Raw genomic sequence first — 15,129 nt, 5'->3', positions numbered from 1 at the left:
TGCTTAAAGTGACAGTGGTCAGATGTGCAAAAAACGCTCTGGTTCTTAAGGTGAAAATGGGCTTGGTCCTGAAGTGGTTAATACTTTTGTGTTAATGTATAGTTTTCTGATTCAGGACTATGTATTAAAGGACCTGGCCTGTAATGTATGGATACATTGCCCCTTTGTTGCATCGGATGCCATTATTCTTGCTATATAGTTGTGTATCTTGGTGCCAGTCCCTATGACATGGATACATACAAAGAAATCAGGAGCATTCCACTGAGAAGTCTGATGACCTAAAGATAGGACATATAGAAAAAATACAGTATAGTCTACACGCATCAGAAAAACTTGGGGGCACTTAAAGGAGAACTGCGGCGAAAATCTTTCTGTGCCCGGGTTGCAAAAAAAAAAACAACTTTAACTCACCTTCCTATGTTCTCCCGTTGCGCCGATATCGGCATCCCGATCCTCCACTGCTGCTCGGCTTCATGCTTCTTAGGCCCGGAACGTCACACTGCAATCAGCGTATAGCCGTCCGCAGCGATTTTCCGCCTCAGCCGGTGATAGGCTGAGCGCACTGTCATGTAAGGAGCCCTGGCAGCAAGGAGAAGGCAGGGCCTGAGCTCCTTACATGACAGTGCACTCAGCCTATCATCAGCTGAGGCGGAAAATTGTTGTGGCCGGCTATACGTTGATTGTAGTGTGACGTTCTGAGTCTAAGAAGCATAAAGCCGAGCAGCAGCGGAGGACGGGGATGCCGATATCTGCGCAACGGGAGAATGTAGAAAGGTGAGTTTGTTAGTTTTTTTAGTTTTTGCAGCCCGGGCACAGGAAAAGTTGAAAGATTTGCACTGCAGTTCTCCTTTAATAATATTGTTATAATATTTATGACATAAAAATTCTGAATAAAGTATGCAGCATTATATGGCTAGTGGAAATGGTAATAAGCATGGAATGGTATTTATTAGAGATGAGCGAAGTTACAGTAATTCGATTTGTCATGAACCTCGTAGCTTGGCGATTGTTGACTTTGGCCTGCATAAATTAGTTCAGCTTTCAGGTGCTCCGTTGGGCTGGAGACTCTCTCCTAGGACTGTATCCACCTTTTCCAGCCCACCGGAGCACCTGAAAGCTGAACTAATTTATGCAGGCTAAAGTAAGCAACTGCCGAGCCGCGAGGTTCATGACAAATCGAATTGCTGTAACTTCGCTCATCTCTAGTATTTATCATAATTACATGTAGGTTGGAGTGGTTCTTAAAGGGGTATTCTACTGGAAAACCTTTTTTTTTTTTTTTTTTAAATCAACTGGTGCCAGAAAGTTAAGCAGATTTGTAAATTAGTGAAGTACCCCTTTAAAGAGTATTTCTCATGATCTTGTTAAATTTTATAATCCTCCCAGTTCACTGCCCCCATCATGATATACTACCCCCTGCCTTTATTTTTATTATTTTTCAGTTTTCTACCTTGATATTGCTCTGTATTTTCTGCTCAGTCTCACAGACTGGGAAGGGGCGTTCAACAGCAGGTGTGATATCATCTGAAGCCATACAGGGGAGAACATCTCCCCTCACTCTGCTACACACAGCCCAGAGCAGTTCAGTGTTTGAAATGAGCTATGATTGGCTAAGGCTGCACCCAGCCCTCAAAACTCCAGACTGCATTTCCTGATTTTGGACTTCTGCCAGGCCAAAAGGAGTCCAAAGTCTGTGCAAAACATGGAGAAAATGTGCTCTGAACAAGTAGGGAGACACCTAGTGGCAGCTTTTTTAAACACAATTAAAACTTGTGTAGAAAGCTTCTTTTTTTTTTTAAAACAAAGTACATTAGAAAGATTTTTTTATTTACCATAAGGAGTGCAGTAGCAAAAAAATTGTTTCAATGAGAGTGCCCATTTAAGCATACTGTACCTGCTTGCATCTGTTGTTAATGTGTTTCTGGAGTTTGTACTATTTTTTGTCATCCTGGGCAGGGTTAGGGTATCACATTAAGACTCCTACTCTCATCTAAGGTGGTTTCTTTTCTCACTCTGAAAATTTGTGTATTTGTCTCTCGGGAGGGGATGAACTTTCTACATTTCCAACCTGTCTATGGTGGGGAAATCCATCTTGTTTACAGGTGTGCAGAATATCCCAGTACTTACTTATTGACCTCATTTGCAGTCAGACATAGCTTTGTATTTCAGGTAATTCCACCTCTTCAGAATGGCCTAAAGGATATGGGCAGTATTCATTTCTGTATACAATAGGATGTGCATGTGTAATTCATGTCTAAATAGTATAAATAGGTCATATTTAATAACAGGAGTTATGCAACATCCAAGCACCTTCATATGTGCATTGTTATCTCTTATCATATGAAGATATTTACTATAACTTTCAAGGACAGTGATCCTAGTGCTGGGCGGTATACCGGTTCATACCGAATACCGAAATTTTTTTCCTACACGATATGAATTTTCCCATACCGCAATACCGGTTGGGCCCCCTCCCCCCCCCCCCCCCCCTCAAATCAATGATCGGCCCAGTGCTGCTCTGTCCCATGTCCTCCTATGAGTTGCGGGCCCCGGCGCTGGAAATCTGTACTGTACTACATATTCCTGTGCCAGGGCTGCAAAAATAAACAAAATAAACTTTTACTCACCTTCCTACATTCCCCCGTTGCTCCAGTACCGGCCTCACGCTGGGGATGGGAATGTCACAGAGCCGTCAGCCTATCACCGGCCGCAGCGATGTCTCGCCTCGGTCGGTGATGTCACGATGCCGGCTGGCAGGAGGTGGATCCTCTGTGCCAGAGAGGGATTGGCGTGGACCGTGCTAGTGGACCGGTTCTAAGTCACTACTGGTGTTCACCAGAGCCCGCCGCAAAGCGGGATGGACTTGCTGCGGCGGTAGTGACCAGGTCGTATCCACTAGCAACGGCTCAACCTCTCTGACTGCTGAAGATAGGCGCGGTACAAGGGAGTAGACAGAAGCAAGGTCGGACGTAGCAGAAGGTCGGGGCAGGCAGCAAGGATCGTAGTCAGGGGCAACGGCAGGAGGTCTGGAACACAGGCTAGGAACACACAAGGGAACGCTTTCACTGGCACAATGGCAAAAAGATCCGGCGAGGGAGTGCAGGGGAAGTGAGGTATACATAGGGAGTGCACAGGTGAACACACTGATTAGAACCACTGCGCCAATCAGCGGCGCAGTGGCCCTTTAAATCGCAGAGACCCGGCGCGCGCGCGCCCTAGGGAGCGGGGCCGCGCGCGCCGGGACAGGACCGACGGAGAGCGAGTCAGGTACGGGAGCCGGGGTGCGCATCGCGAGCGGGCGCCACCCGCATCGCGAATCGCATCCCGGCTGGAGGCGGTATCGCAGCGCACCCGGTCAGTGGATCTGACCGGGGCGCTGCGGGAGCGAGAGTGTAGCGAGCGCTCCGGGGAGGAGCGGGGACCCGGAGCGCTCGGCGTAACAGTACCCCCCCCCTTGGGTCTCCCCCTCTTCTTGGAGCCTGAGAACCTGAGGACCAGACTTTTATCTAGGATATTGTCCTCAGGTTCCCAGGATCTCTCTTCAGGACCACAGCCCTCCCAGTCAACCAAAAAGAAGGTTTTTCCTCTGACCTTTTTGGAGGCCAGTATCTCCTTTACAGGAAAGATGTCTGAAGAACCGGAGACAGGAGTGGGAGAGATAAGTTTAGGAGAGAAACGGTTGATGATGAGTGGTTTAAGAAGAGAAACGTGAAAGGCATTAGGAATACGAAGAGAAGGAGGTAGAAGAAGTTTATAAGAGACAGGATTAATCTGGCACAAAATTTTGAAAGGACCAAGATAGCGTGGTCCCAATTTGTAGCTGGGAACACGGAAGCGGACATATTTAGCGGAGAGCCATACCTTGTCTCCGGGAGAAAAAATGGGGGGAGCTCTTCTTTTCTTATCAGCAAACTTCTTCATGCGTGATGAAGCCTGTAAGAGAGAATTTTGGGTCTCTTTCCATATGGTGGAAAGATCACGAGTTATTTCATCCACAGCGGGCAAACCAGAGGGCAAGGGAGTAGGGAGGGGGGAAGAGGGTGACGGCCGTACACCACGAAAAATGGGGATTTGGAAGAAGATTCAGAAACTCTGAAGTTATACGAGAATTCGGCCCATGGTAGAAGATCTGCCCAGTCATCCTGGCGGGAGGAAACAAAATGCCGTAAATAATCACCCAGGACCTGGTTAATTCTTTCTACTTGCCCATTGGATTGAGGATGATAAGCAGAAGAAAAGTTTAATTTAATCTTGAGTTGTTTACAGAGAGCCCTCCAGAATTTTGACACGAATTGGACGCCTCTATCCGAGACGATCTGCGTGGGCAACCCGTGAAGATGAAAAATGTGTACAAAAAATTGTTTTGCCAACTGAGGCGCAGAAGGAAGACCAGGAAGAGGGATGAAATGTGCCATCTTGGAGAATCGATCAACGACCACCCAAACAACAGTGTTGCCACGGGATGAGGGTAAGTCTGTAATAAAGTCCATACCAATCAGAGACCAAGGTTGTTCGGGAACAGGCAGAGGATGAAGAAGACCAGCGGGCTTCTGGCGAGGAGTCTTATCCCGGGCACAGACAGTGCAGGCCCGCACAAAATCAACAACATCCGTCTCCAGAGTCGGCCACCAATAGAAACGAGAGATGAGTTGCACGGATTTCTTGATGCCCGCATGGCCTGCGAGATGGGAGGAGTGACCCCATTTGAGGATTCCGAGGCGTTGGCGTGGAGTGACGAAGGTCTTCCCTGGAGGAGTTTGCCTGATGGAGGCTGGAGAAGTGGAGATCAGGCAGTCAGGAGGAATGATGTGTTGCGGAGAGAGCTCTACTTCCGAGGCATCCGAGGAACGAGAGAGAGCATCGGCCCTGATGTTCTTATCGGCAGGCCGAAAGTGAATTTCAAAATTAAATCGGGCAAAGAACAGAGACCACCTGGCCTGGCGAGGATTCAGCCGTTGGGCAGACTGGAGATAGGAGAGATTTTTGTGATCGGTGTAAATAATAACTGGAAATCTTGATCCCTCCAGCAGATGCCTCCATTCCTCAAGTGCTAATTTAATGGCTAGTAGCTCTCGATCCCCGATGGAGTAGTTCCTCTCCGCCGGAGAGAAGGTCCTAGAAAAAAACCCACAAGTAACAGCGTGCCCGGAAGAATTTTTTTGTAGAAGGACCGCTCCCGCTCCTACTGAGGAGGCATCTACCTCCAATAGGAAGGGTTTAGATGGGTCAGGTCTGGAGAGCACGGGAGCAGAAGAAAAGGCAGACTTGAGCTGTTTAAAGGCGTCTTCCGCTTGAGGAGGCCATGACTTAGGATTGGCATTCTTTTTGGTTAAAGCCACGATAGGAGCCACAATGGTGGAAAAATGTGGAATAAATTGTCTGTAATAATTGGCGAACCCCAAAAAACGTTGGATAGCACGGAGTCCGGAGGGGCGTGGCCAATCTAAGACGGCAGAGAGTTTGTCTGGATCCATTTGTAGTCCCTGGCCAGAGACCAAGTATCCTAGGAAAGGAAGAGATTGACATTCAAACAGACATTTCTCCATCTTGGCATAAAGTTGATTGTCACGAAGTCTCTGAAGAACCATGCGGACATGCTGGCGGTGTTCTTCTAGGTTGGCAGAAAAAATCAGGATATCGTCCAGATACAGAACAACACAGGAATATAAGAGATCACGAAAAATGTCATTAACAAAGTCTTGGAAGACGGCAGGGGCGTTGCACAGGCCAAAGGGCATGACCAGATACTCAAAGTGTCCATCTCTAGTGTTAAATGCCGTTTTCCATTCATCCCCCTCTCTGATGCGGATGAGATTATAAGCACCTCTTAAGTCCAGTTTGGTAAAGATGTGGGCACCTTGGAGGCGATCAAAGAGTTCAGAGATAAGAGGTAGAGGGTAGCGGTTCTTTACCGTGATTTTGTTAAGACCGCGGTAGTCAATGCAAGGGCGTAGGGAGCCATCTTTTTTGGACACAAAGAAAAATCCGGCTCCGGCAGGAGAGGAGGATTTGCGGATAAAGCCCTTTTTTAAATTTTCCTGGATGTACTCAGACATAGCAAGAGTCTCTGGGGCGGACAGAGGATAAATTCTGCCCCGGGGTGGAGTAGTGCCCGGGAGGAGGTCAATAGGACAGTCATAAGGCCTGTGAGGAGGAAGAGTCTCAGCTTGTTTTTTGCAAAACACATCAGCAAAGTCCATATAGGCCTTAGGGAGACCGGTTACAGGGGGAACCACAGGATCACGGCAGGGAGTACTGGTAACCGGTTTAAGGCAGTCCTTGAAACAAGAGGTACCCCAACTCTTGATCTCCCCTGTGGACCAATCCAGGGTTGGGGAATGGTGTTGAAGCCAGGGTAGTCCAAGGAGAATTTCGGAAGTGCAATTGGAGAGGACCAAAAACTCAATTCTTTCGTGATGAGGTCCGATGCACATTAGGAGGGGTTCCGTGCGGTAACGCACGGCACAGTCCAATCTTTCATTGTTAACGCAATTGATGTAAAGAGGTCTGGCGAGACTGGTCACTGGGATGTTGAACCTGTTGATGAGAGAGGCCAAAATAAAGTTTCCTGCAGATCCGGAATCCAAGAAGGCCTTAGTGGAGAAGGAGAAGGTAGAGGCAGATATCCGCACAGGCACAGTAAGACGTGGAGAAGCAGAGTTGACATCAAGGACTGTTTCACCCTTGTGCGGAGTCAGCGTACGTCTTTCCAGGCGGGGAGGACGGATAGGACAATCCTTCAGGAAGTGTTCGGTACCGGCACAGTACAGGCAGAGATTCTCCATGCGGCGTCGTGTCCTCTCTTGAGGTGTCAGGCGAGACCGGTCAACTTGCATAGCCTCCACGGCGGGAGGCACAGGAACGGATTGCAGAGGACCAGAGGAGAGAGGAGCCGGGGAGAAAAAACGCCTCGTGCGAACAAAGTCCATATCCTGGCGGAGCTCCTGACGCCTTTCGGAAAAACGCATGTCAATGCGAGTGGCTAGATGAATGAGTTCATGTAGGTTAGCAGGAATTTCTCGTGCGGCCAGAACATCTTTAATGTTGCTGGATAGGCCTTTTTTAAAGGTCGCGCAGAGGGCCTCATTATTCCAGGAAAGTTCTGAAGCAAGAGTACGGAATTGCACGGCGTACTCGCCAACGGAAGAATTACCCTGGACCAGGTTCAGCAGGGCAGTCTCAGCAGAAGAGGCTCGGGCAGGTTCCTCAAAGACACTTCGAATTTCCGAGAAGAAGGAGTGTACAGAGGCAGTGACGGGGTCATTGCGGTCCCAGAGCGGTGTGGCCCATGACAGAGCTTTTCCAGACAGAAGGCTGACTACGAAAGCCACCTTAGACCTTTCAGTAGGAAACTGGTCCGACATCATCTCCAAGTGCAGGGAACATTGTGAAAGAAAGCCACGGCAAAACTTAGAGTCCCCATCAAATTTATCCGGGAAGGATAGTCGTAGGCCTGAGGCGGCCACTCGCTGCGGAGGAGGTGCAGGAGCTGGCGGAGGAGATGATTGCTGAAGCTGAGGTAGTAGCTGCTGTAGCATCACGGTCAGTTGAGACAGCTGGTGGCCTTGTTGCGCTATCTGTTGTGACTGCTGGGCGACCACCGTGGTGAGGTCGGCGACAACTGGCAGAGGAACTTCAGCGGGATCCATGGCCGGATCTACTGTCACGATGCCAGCTGGCAGGAGGTGGATCCTCTGTGCCAGAGAGGGATTGGCGTGGACCGTGCTAGTGGACCGGTTCTAAGTCACTACTGGTGTTCACCAGAGCCCGCCGCAAAGCGGGATGGACTTGCTGCGGCGGTAGTGACCAGGTCGTATCCACTAGCAACGGCTCAACCTCTCTGACTGCTGAAGATAGGCGCGGTACAAGGGAGTAGACAGAAGCAAGGTCGGACGTAGCAGAAGGTCGGGGCAGGCAGCAAGGATCGTAGTCAGGGGCAACGGCAGGAGGTCTGGAACACAGGCTAGGAACACACAAGGGAACGCTTTCACTGGCACAATGGCAACAAGATCCGGCGAGGGAGTGCAGGGGAAGTGAGGTATACATAGGGAGTGCACAGGTGAACACACTGATTAGAACCACTGCGCCAATCAGCGGCGCAGTGGCCCTTTAAATCGCAGAGACCCGGCGCGCGCGCGCCCTAGGGAGCGGGGCCGCGCGCGCCGGGACAGGACCGACGGAGAGCGAGTCAGGTACGGGAGCCGGGGTGCGCATCGCGAGCGGGCGCCACCCGCATCGCGAATCGCATCCCGGCTGGAGGCGGTATCGCAGCGCACCCGGTCAGTGGATCTGACCGGGGCGCTGCGGGAGCGAGAGTGTAGCGAGCGCTCCGGGGAGGAGCGGGGACCCGGAGTGCTCGGCGTAACAGGTGATAGGCTGAGCGCACTGTCATGTAAGGAGCCGGACGAACCTGAAAGCCCCCGACAAGCATGGCGGTGCTCAGAGGAGTGTATAGAGCGGGCTCCTGACCCCTGCTTGCTCCACACTCTGCAGCTTTTTTCAGTAGCTGGGGGCCGCCGCTAATAGCCAGCATGCGGCGATCGCCGCGGCTGGCTATTAACCCTTTAGGTAAGCTGACAGCGGCGTCTAAAGGGACCTGTGAATGCTCCCTGGTGGGCTAGTGGGGTGGATCAAGCCCCCCCTCCCCCCTCTGTCATTGATAGAGCCTGGCTGGACTAGGCTCTATCAATGGATCGCAGAGCACACAGATCAATGGAGTTCAATAGAACTCTATTGATCTGCATGAGGAATCTAATGATTCCTCCTAAAAGTCCCCTAAGGGACTAATAAAGTGTAAAAAAAAATGTTTTAGAAAAGTTTAAAAGACACACATTAACCCCTTCAATATTAAAAATTCAAATCACCCCCTTTTCCTATATAAAAACATGTAAAAATAATAAAAATAAACATATTTTGTATCGCTGCGTGCGTAACTGTACAAACTATTAAAATATAACATTATGTAACCCGTACGGTAAATAATGTAAATGCAACAAAGAAAAAAAAAACACAGAATTGCAATTTTTATAATATCCCAGAAAAAAAGCAATTATAGGTCTATTCACACGTATGGTATTCTGCGCAGATTTGATGCGCAGATTTGATGCGCAGGATTTCAAGTAATTCAGTTTACATTAGAATCTTCAGCAGAAAATCCTGCGCATCAAATCTGTACAAAATACAGATTTGTACAGAATACATGTGAATAGACCCTAAAAAGCCAGATCAATACCAAAATGATACCGATACAAAAACAGATTATGACACAAAATAAATGAGCCTTCATACAGACAGCATTATATACGAAAATAATAGTAATAATAATAATAATAATTTAAAAAAAAGCTACAGGGGTCAGAAAAAGGCAATAAAAAAAATCAAAAACGTTCAGAATTTTTTTAAATTTGTAAAACATGACAGAAACTATACAAATCTGGTATTGCTGTAATCAGGCCAGCCTGAAGTATCAAAATAACATGTTATCTGACCACAAGGTAAATGGCGTAGAAAAGAAAACCACTAAATTTGCTAAATTATCTTTTACCATTTCACTTCACCAATATTTTTTTTTGTTTCGGAGCATATGTTATGGAAAAATTTTAAAGGTATCATTAGTAGTTAGTAGTTATTTATGGCTATTATCGGGCGAGGAGGAAAAACGAGAGAGTGTAAGGCTAAGTTTCCACTTGTTTTTTTTGCCACCGCAGTTTTTGAGCCAAAGTCAGAAGTGGATCCATTATATGTCTTATTCCTTTTGAATACATTTCTGGATTTGGCTCAAAAACTGCAGTGGCAGTTTTCCAAAAACTGCAGTGGCAGTTTTCCAAAAACTGCCAAGAAAAAAGCCAAGTGGAAATTTAGCCTTAGGGTGCGTTCCCACTTGGCGTATACGCAGCGTATTTCATGCTGCGCAAAACTTATGTCAGCAGCGGGAAATACTATACACACAGGGCTATACACACACTTTCCGGCGGCAGCCCTATGTGCGCAGTGAGTTTTGGAGGCGGGGCCGTGTGTCACAGTCAAGCCGGAACACGGCCCGCCTCCAAAACTCACTACACACATAGGGCTGCCCCCGCAAAGCTCTGTGTGTATAGTGAGCAAGGAATACGCAGCGTATTTCCCGCTGCTGCCTTAAATTTTGCGCAGCGTTAAATACGCTGCGTATACGCCAGGTGGGAACGCACCCTTAAAACGTAAATTGGCCAGGACAAGTGGATCATCATGAGGGACAAGTAGCTTTTTCTCCGTTTTAGTCCCGTGGACAAGTAGTTTTTTAATAAATTTCCACACCCCTGTGACATATACATGAATTTGATGATTATTCTTTAGTATGATTTCTTTGGAATTATCTTCTTCTAACTGAGTAGGGTTTATTGTGACTATTAGCTTTTCAGCAATAAGAAACTCATTTTACCTACATTATGAAGTAATAAAAATGAACGCCATTATACCCTGCGGCTGATTTACTGTCATCATCATTTTTGTAATAGAATATTATATGGGAAGTATTCTGCTTAATAAATTGAGTTTGATGAAGTCAAATGTGTATTATTTTATAAAGTATGTTAGAAAAGCCCTGGAAAAAAATATGGAATTAGCATAATTAGAGATGAGCGAATGAATGCGAATATCGCCGCAATTCTATCGCGCAAATTGCTTCATTAAACTCCATTTACTGCGGTCCAGGCTCCAGGGCATATAAATGGTGGATCCACATGTCAATACATGGGGCAAGGAACGCTGGGAAGGCAAGGCAGGAAGGGAAGTAGGCAGGATGACCCTGAATCACATTCAGGATGCAGCCTATCAGCAGCCAGTCACCCCTGTGATGTCACAGCCCTAAATATCCGGCAGCCATTTTGTGGCTCGTCATATCATTCATTACACTGCATAGAGATAGGACAGACATCGCTGTGTGTGTTACACAGAAAAGCTTGTTGCAGCAGCGTTTCACCTCTTAGTCACCTCAGCCTTCTGTAGGACACAGAGCATAGCGTGTGTTGCCTCAGCTGCAGAAACATTTTCACAGGAGGGAGAGAAATTTTTTTAGGGCCAATCTGTATCTTTGTTCCACAACATCTGGTCTGCTGGTTATTGTCAGGATTTGGCAGGCTGGAGGTGGATCCTCTGTGTCAGAGAGGGATTGGCGTGGACCGTACTGGTGGACCGGTTCTAAGTTGCTACTGGTATTCACCAGAGCCCGCCGCAAAGCGGGATGGTCTTGCGGGATGGTCTTGCAGCGGCGGTAGCAACCAGGTCGTATCCACCGGTAACGGCTCAACCTCTCTGACAGGCGCGGTACAAGGGATTAGGCAAGAGCAAGGTCGGGGCAGGCAGCAAGGATCGTAGTCAGGGGCAACGGCAGGAGGTCTGGAACACTGGCTTGGGACATACAAAGAACGCTTTCACTGGCACAATGGCAACAAGATCTGGCAAGGAAGGGAAGGGGAAGTGAGGTTATATAGGGAAGTGCACAGGTGATTACACTAATTAGAACCAGGCACCAATCAGCGGTGCACTGGTCCTTTAAATCGCAGAGAGCCGGCGCGCGCGCGCCCTAGGGAGCGGGGCCGCGCGCGCCGGGACAATACAGACGGGGAACAAGTCTGGTAAGCGGGCTGGGATGCGAACCGCGAGCGGGCGCGTCCCGCATCGCGGATCGCATCCCTGCTAGGGACATTATCGCAGCGCTCCCGGTCAGCGGGTCTGACCGGGGCGCTGCAAACAGGAAAACGCTGCGAGCGCTCCGGGGAGGAGCGGGGACCCGGAGCGCTCGGCGTAACAGTTATACTAGTCTGTAGACTGTAAAATTCATACCCAGCAATCCATTCCTAATAGTATTAAAGAGAGAGTCTTTTTGCAATTTTGGGTTTAGTACACAGTGACTGTGTCTGCAGCATTGTTGTGTACTGCTGGTGCTGTGGGCACTTTTTTTTTTTTCCGTACTGTAGCACATTTTTCTGCCCTCATAAGTGCATACCACATACCTACATCTAAGTAGTGTACTATTTTGTACCTGTTAATCTGTCAAAGGCCTATATACTGTGAAAGGACAGCCAAAAGTAATCACCAGCTGGTGTTTTACTCAAGTATGTTTATTAATCATACTGTAGCACATTTTCTACCCTCATTACTGCCTACCACATACCTACATCTAAGTAGTGTACTATTTTGTACCTGTTAATCTGTCAAGGGCCTATACACTGTGAAAGGGCAGCCAATAGTACACACCTGCTGCTGTTCTAGACAAATACTGTTTTAAGCGTAGTGAAGCATATTGAACTCCCCTCATATATGCAATAAATGTGTCAGGAAGAGTAGTGCCAGGACATGCACAGTGGAGTGGCAGAGGCCTAAATTCATCAAGCGCAGGCAGAGGTCGCAGCGGAGTAGGGGCGTGTGGCAGCTGGAATCGCAGTGAGAGGTCTGAGCTCCCGTTGTCAGCTAGCAGTCATGTCTCGACCAGAAGCCATGATTGATCGGTTCACTTGGTCATCCACTTCATCCCATGTGACATCCAACACCCCCAGTCAACAGTCGGTGGGTTCCTCAGACTCAACCCTCAGTTGGCATGGGCCTCATGCTGCTGCTGCTGACTCAAGGCACTGTTATTGTGCTGCTCTATGGTCTCCTCATGCTAATGCTAACACTTCCAGGCTCTGTCATTGTGCCGCCATATGGTCTCCTCATGCTGATGCTGCCACCTCCAGGCTCTCTCATTGTGCTGCTCTATGGTCTCCTCATGCTAATGCCACCACCTCCACGTTCTGTCATTGTGCCGCCATATGGTCTCCTCATGTTGATGCTGCCACCTCCAGGCTCTCTAATTGTGCTGCTCTATGGTCTCTTCATGCTGATGCTGCCACCTACAGGCTCTCTAATTGTGCTGCTCTATGGTCTCCTCATGCTGAGGCTACTGCCTCCAAGCTCTCTCATTGTGCTGCCATGAATACTGCAAAACATAATTAAGGTGCTGGTCCCCAGTTTCCTCTGCATTAGGGTCACTTTCAGGACTCCAGATGCTGCTGCTGCCACCTCCAGGCTGTCTCATTCAGCTACTATATGGTCTCCTCATGCTTCAGCCAACTTCAGGCTGTGCAATTCAGCCACTGTATAGTCTCCTCATGCTGCCACAAACTCCAGGCTGTGCAATCCAGCCACTATATGGTCTCCTCATGCTTCCGCCACCTCCAGTCTGTGCCATTCAGACACTATATGGTCTCCCCATGCTGCCACAATCTCCAGGCAGTCATTGAGCCACTATATGGTTTCCTCATTCTGATGCCATCTCCAGGGTCTTTCATTGTGCCACCATGTGACATGTGACTCCTTGTTAAATTTGGTCTTTGTACCCACACGCTGGGGCCAGGGGCACTAAAACTTGGGAGTTAAAACTTCAATTTCAAAATCATCAATTTGAATTTAAAAATCTTAAATTTAAAAATCTTAAATTTCAATGGTCTCCTCATGCTTCTGCCAACTCCAGGCTGTGACATTCAGACACTATGTGGTATCCTCATGCTTCACCCACCTCTAGGCTGTGCCATTCAGCCACTATAGGGTCTCCTCATGATTCCGCCACCTCCAGGCTGTGTCATTCATCCAATATATGGTTTACTGATGCTGCTGGGCCTGGGCCTAAACATTTTTATGCTAGCACTAGCTACCATGAATCTTCAATTTTTAAATTTCAAAATTAATCTTTTATTCTTAGGGATTGTGAAGCCCTAGTTTCTACTCATGCTGCTGCCAGCTCCAGGCTGCGTCATTTAGCAACTATATGGTCTCCTCATACTGATGCCACCTCCAGGTTCTTTCATTGTGCTGACATGTGACTCCTTGTTAGATTTGGTCCTTTGTACCCACACGCCGGGGCCTGGGACACTAAAACTTGGGAATTAGAATTTAAAAATCCTCAATTTCAATTAAAAAATCTTAAATTTCTATTTAAAAATCTTAAAGGGGTATTCCAGGCAAAAACTTTTTTTTATATATCAACTGGCTCCGGAAAGATAAACAGATTAGTAAATTACTTATATTAAAAAATCTTAATCCTTCCAATAGTTATTAGCTTCTGAAGTTTTCTGTCTAACTGCTCAATGATGATGTCACGTCACGGGAGCTGTGCATGATGGGGAAATATCCCCATAGGAGCTGGACAGCTCCCGGGACGTGAGTCATCAGAAAGCAGTTAGACAGAAAACAGCAACTCAACTTCAGAAGCTAATAACTATTGGAAGGATTAAGATTTTTTAATAGAAGTAATTTACAAATCTGTTTAACTTTCCGGAGCCAGTTGATATATAAAAAAAAGTTTTTGCCTGGAATACCCCTTTAAATTTCAATGGTCTCCTCATGCTTCTGCCAACTCCAGGCTGTGTCATTCAGACACTATATGGTCTCCTCATTCTTCAGCCAACTCCAGGCTGTGTCATTCAGCCACTATATGGTATCCTCATGCTTCAGCCACTTCCAGGCTGTGTCATTCAGCCAATATATGGTTTACAGATGCTGCTGGGCCTGGGCCTAAAAAAATTTATCGTAGCACTAGCTACCAAAAATCTTCTATTTAAATTTCTAAATTCATCTTTTAATCTTAAGGATTGTGAAGCCCTAGTGTCTACTCATGCTGCTGCCAGCTCCAGGCTGTGTCATTCAGCAACTATATGGTCTTCTCATGCTGCCAAACAAAAAACAATCTCCCAGAAGATCCCAGGGTAACTAATAATAACAACACAAACCTGAGGGAAGATCCCTCAGGGATAACCCCAAACTCAATATCCCCACACTAATACATTTTAAAATTTAAAGTTTATTGGACTCCGTAGAGTATATAACCCAAAAGTGTGCAAACTTGTTTAAAAACACAGTTGGGGAGATTTATCAAACCTGTGTAAATTAAAAGTTGCCCAGTTGCCCATAGCAACCAATCAGAATGCTTCTTTCATTTTGCAGAGGCCTTGTTAAAAATGAAAGAAGCGAGCTGATTGGTTACTATGGGCAACTGGGCAACTTTCCTTTGCACAAGTTTTGATAAATGTCCCCCAGTGTGCTTCTAATGTGGTGCTTACGCACTGTTTTATTGGTCATGGAACATATATCTCACTTCCATTGGCCGCCAGATAC

Source organism: Hyla sarda, chromosome 4 (genome assembly GCF_029499605.1).
Source record: "Hyla sarda isolate aHylSar1 chromosome 4, aHylSar1.hap1, whole genome shotgun sequence".
In the NCBI taxonomy this organism is placed as follows: Eukaryota; Metazoa; Chordata; class Amphibia; order Anura; family Hylidae; genus Hyla; species Hyla sarda.
This window is presented reverse-complemented; position numbering follows the sequence as displayed.